We start from the raw sequence: 5385 nt of genomic DNA on the forward strand, positions 1-5385 counted from the left end.
TTTTTAATCTCGTTTTCGATAATAATTAAAACGATATGGGTTGCCGAATAGCTGACCATTCTGAACAGTAGCCAATCATTTTTTTGTGATTGATGATGTCATAGTGATTCATTTTTATCATGCTTCTTATTGTACAATTCGTAGCAATTTGTTATGTACTTGTTGGACTTGCGATCGAAAATGTATCATAATTCGCATTGATGAATTTTGATTTCTAATGCAGTCCAACAACTTAGCTCAAGAAACTTGCTGCTCTCCAGAATTTTATGAATCTTCATCTTGGTATGATCTGTGTATGCAAAATCATGGAAAATCGGCTGTTCATCAAACATACGTGAAATTCCTCAAATTTGAAGTTTTCAATTTCGCGTGAGTGATTGTAATTAATCTCTGTTCGTGCAAGTTGCGAAATTCGCTCAAGGCTTCTATTCGTAAACAGATAAATTTCTTGAAGTTTGTGCAAAGAAATTATCATCAGCAAATTTTGTTTATACAAATATGCTCGTCACAATCCTGTTCTTTTCGTTCGAAAATCTCGAAATTCTTTAATATTATTTACCAAATCACTAGAGAACGATATTCTTGAGTCAAGAAAAGCTCTTCAATTTTGCTGTTTATATATATCTACGAGAAAACTTCTATTTCGCGATGATCCTTGTTATTTGTTCGCTTAGATTCGAATTCGGTTTCCGAATATCGTGCCTGACGATTAAATATCAAGGTTACCGTCCGATTACGAGGGAGGGCGAGTTTCGCTTTCCGGTGTGGATGTTCATCGCGATCCTTCATCTCTTCGACGTCGCTCTCTCACTTCCGGGATCGGCGCGAGCGCCTGGTCGAGTTTTGAGCTTTGAATGGAGTAGGCAGATGTAGAACATCCGCAATCCCGGGAGGAGAAACAGGAGAGGAAGCCGGAGTGACAAAGAGGGATGAGGACGCGAGAGGGTGAACGCGGCGTTTCAATATTGACGTCAACCCGCGACGCTTCCAGAGCGACGCGATGTCTCGCGCCTCGTTAGCGGCACGTTGATGCCACCAGCTGGAAGTCAAAACGTGAACGCATGTCATTCTCAGCAAATCACTTTTGCATAAATATTTGCGCGTTACAATAATGTTTTTATTGTATTGAACCGCGCGCGCATGAGTACATCGTCTTGATGTTCCTTCGCGTTGTCTTTGTCTCTACCTTCTTTAGAAATGAAAGAATAACAAGCATCGTTATCTCTGGTTGAATCTCGGAAATGAAATGTATAGCCTCTAAAAATTAAGCAAACAAACTACGTAAACTATTGCGCTACATTATTATACAGAAGATATTATGATATTCAAAATTATAACTGAAGATTCGTATTCTTTTTATATCTTCTGGTCTAATAATCTTCTAAAAGAAAAGATTTTATTGTCTAAAGGTAGAAAAATGTTGTAAAAATAATATAACCGAATTTCTCTTTTAGAAATATATATATTAATAAGGAGATTCTTTTTTCAAGTATATTAATAACGAGATACATATTTCAAATTGATGATTTTTTCTTCAAAAATATTATTATGAAAATTAAACGGTCAGTTCAACAACTAATCATTTAAAAATAATTTTTGAATCTTTTTTGAGTTTTAAATTTATTATGATCGCTCGTGTCGTTGGAAGCAGTTGTAATAAATTTGAACGGAATGTAAATTGCCGGCTCCCTCTCGTCTCGCTTTGCGAAACGTTAATTAATTACAACGTGTCAGTTAAAAATAATAATCGTTCAAAATTCTCGTTCCGCTCTCAATCGCGTTGCAACGTCGTGAATATTTTTAAGTTCGAAAACAACATGAAAATTCCATTATGAACAAATATGTTGACCGAGATCGAATAGAAACATTCCCCGCTGCAGTCGCAGCGCGTCAAAAGCTGTCTCAACCTGCACTAGCAAATTGTGCATGTTAGCCCCGTGTAAAATGTAAATTAGGAAGTTACCCACCTCGTCCACGCGTGTCCGGAGGTCGTTCTGTCATGACGTATCGTGTTGATTAATTAGCATCCCACCGCCGACTGGCAACGCAGTTGGCCGAGCTGGTGCATCCGGCGCCGTTGCAGACGTCGTCAGTCGGAATGGAAAATGATGGTAAAAATCGTAGTCATCCCACGTCGCAAGAAAGCACGGGAAGTGTTCTTTTCTCAAAGTGATTAATGTGTGCTTTCATCTGGTCTAGACGATCGATTGCTATTCCAAAAAAGATCTTTGGATATTAAGCGAGTCACATTTGTACGAAAAACTTTTTTTGGTTTAATAGAAATTTTTTTGAATTATTTAAAATGTCAATTTTATTTTATTTTATTTTATTTTATTTTTTATTTTATTATTTTTAACAGCTAATTTGATATTTATCGATCCTTGCGACTTTAATTTTTGTAAACTTAAGCAATTTGAGATAAATTTCAAGAAATACTTTAATACAATCAATTAAAGTTCCATGATGCGAACTGTTCATTCATTTTCGTCATTTTAAGAGACAACTAATTGCATTAATGCTGAATCATTTGCCTTGAATATTTTAAATATTTTTATAGGATATTTGTTGTTTTCAAAGAATAGATTTGGTATTGTTTTATATGAAAATTGTTTTCATCATTTTTTCCTATCATTGTTGACTCTGAGAGCATGTTATTCGAAAACTTATTTTTTGAAAAAATATATCGTTATCTTAAAAAATGAAAAATATGTTCGATTTCAGAAACTGTATATTTATTTGAATATTAATTTTTCCAAAAAAGGCTTTCAAATTAATTATTTATAATTATTTAATAATAAACAATATGATTATAAAAATGCTAAATTAAAAGTTTTAGAATTCGATTAAAAATTGTTTTATTTATTGTACACATTTTCAATTTATTTTCTGAACTCTAAGAAATATCAATTTTTACATTTAAGATATTTAATTATCTTTGGGAATCAAACGCAGATTTAGTAAATACGTAAATAATGGGAAGAAACATAGAGCGATATGGACTGGAAAATTAAATTCAAACCTCCTTATAAATTATGTTACAAATGTATTTTACATATGTTGTATACATGTTGTATACAAATGTATTTTATCATTATTTTCATTTAAACTCTTTCTGTACATTACCGTTCATAAATTTGAAACATTTGAAATTTTTTTGCATTTTACAAAAATTTAAGTATAGTAAAGTATAGAAAAGTTTTTAAAAAAGGAGAATAGAGCTTTAAATTAGAGTTTGAATTTCGTTTCTATTTTGTTCCTAAATTTATATACAATATTGAAAATAATATAATATTTTTTTCAATATTTTTGTTATTTTTTGAAGCGTTCTATCTGGATAAAACATTACCGAAATTTAGCAGAAAGATCATGGTAGCAATTTTTTTCAAAGAGCATTTTAAAATTTTGAAAGTCTTTAAATTTTTTCCAATGATTTCATCCAAATAGAACGCTTCAAAAATAACAAATATATTTAAAAAAATATCAATCTTTAATTTTATATAATATTTAGAAGCAAAAGATCATAGAGACAAAATTCAAATGCTAGTTTGAAGCTCTATTTTTCTTTCTTAAAATTACATTAACATTTTTAAAAACTTCTCTCCGATTTCTATTCAAAGAGATATTTTTCTATTTAAAGAGATATATTTAAGTTTTTGTAAAATGTGAAAAAATTGCAAGCGTTCCCGAATTTATGAATGATAGTGTACATAAATTAGGAAATTTTATGATACATTGTGTCAATTAATTAGAAACATACGTTAGCAAGTGTTCGTTTATCTTCGTTCATTCGGCGAACAATTACGCCTACTGAAGCTTCTGAGAATTGCTGACTTATCCACCTACGCGACACCAGATCGTGCGTTCGTAGTAATTGTAGTAATATAGCAAATGGAAGAAGAATAATGACGAAGCATAAGATGTCGAAACTTCTTTTGAGATATTCATATAAATTTTTTTATAGGAACATTTTCTGTAATCATTTCCTCGTATCAAACATTATCTTCTATCGCTTAAAGTATAATTTTCAAAATGTAATTTCCCGACGGAAATGTACTGATGCTTTAAATATTAATTTCATATGAAATGTTTGTGTCTGACGCAATTTGTTTTTAGCTAAACGTTTCTGTAATTAATTAAAAATGATCATATTTATTTAGAATATTATAGATGCGATAACTTTTAGTTAAAACTAACGATAAAAAACTAACATTAATTATGTAATTCGATACACTTGCGGAAAAGCAGCATTCCATTAAGAAAAAGAATTGATTAGTGTTCCAATGTTTCAATAAATTTTTTTAATTATACAGTAACTTTTTATCAGTTACTGATGCAATATCATGAGTGATTGATCAAGTAAGTGATTGCTAATCAATTTATTGAAACACTAATCAGTCTTTTTTTTTTAGGGTTATTTTTTATGTTGCTGTTCCATTTATGTTACATGCAAAATATTCGAAAATAAATTTGTGACTAGAAATTTTGAATAGTTTATTCTTAAATATTTCTATAGTAGTTATTCTTTTGAGTAGTTATTCTTAAATATTTCTGTACCTTCTACTAAAAGGAAATGCGATTGACTAGAACTATTAATGTGTACATTTCACTTTGACAACAATACTTTCGCCTTGTAATAGCTTGTAATTATTACACCGATCACGTGTTTCGTATGAAAAGATTGTCGGATATAAAAAGAATGATCTTGAAAGTTCGGCTATGTTATTTTTAACTTCCAGTAATTCCGAGATTTTGTGTAAACCGTTCTAAGAAGCTCTGTGAGAGACCATGCTGTTGCTTGAAAATTTTAAACATTCTGAAAAGTCTGTTCGAGGAAAATCCTTCCGCAGGGATTTTCTTCGAACGGACTTTCACTTCGCTTGACGAATTTCAGCATTTCTCGAAAAAATGCATCTTCAAAAATTGCTAAAACATAATTTTCTCGTGATACGCTTTCTTGGTGAAACATAATCATGTCTCAAATATATATATATTAGAAAACAGATTTATTTAAAAAAAGAATTAAATATTTTCAAAATGTTCGTCGAAAAAACATCCTGTATGTCATTGAAAAAACATCTCGTGTTTCATTTTATGCTATTTAAAATAATGAAGTTTTTTATTTTTTAATAAAAAGCATGTAATTGTAAAGTATTATGACAAAATTATCACATATGTGTCATACTGAATCTGTCCAAGTTAGTTTAATAATCATCGGTGGACATATGTTCGCGTCGCAAACCCCTTTACCTTTTCTCTGTATTTTCACTGCTCTACCTATCTTTGTACCCTTCGATCTTATCCTCACAAGTAATGTATCCTGTATACAAATTTTACAATATAAGTTTGAAACACATTCATTATTAAAAAAAAACAGATGTATTTATA

General features: G+C 30.6%; 1 protein-coding gene across 1 annotated transcript in view; it reads left to right on the forward strand.

The window, feature by feature from the left end:
- LOC108690634 (neuronal acetylcholine receptor subunit alpha-7-like) overlaps positions 1-5385 on the forward strand; it is a 225584-nt gene that overhangs the window by 437 nt on the left and 219762 nt on the right. The window lies entirely within an intron of this gene.

Source organism: Atta colombica, unplaced genomic scaffold (assembly GCF_001594045.1).
Source record: "Atta colombica isolate Treedump-2 unplaced genomic scaffold, Acol1.0 scaffold34, whole genome shotgun sequence".
Classification (NCBI taxonomy): Eukaryota; Metazoa; Arthropoda; class Insecta; order Hymenoptera; family Formicidae; genus Atta; species Atta colombica.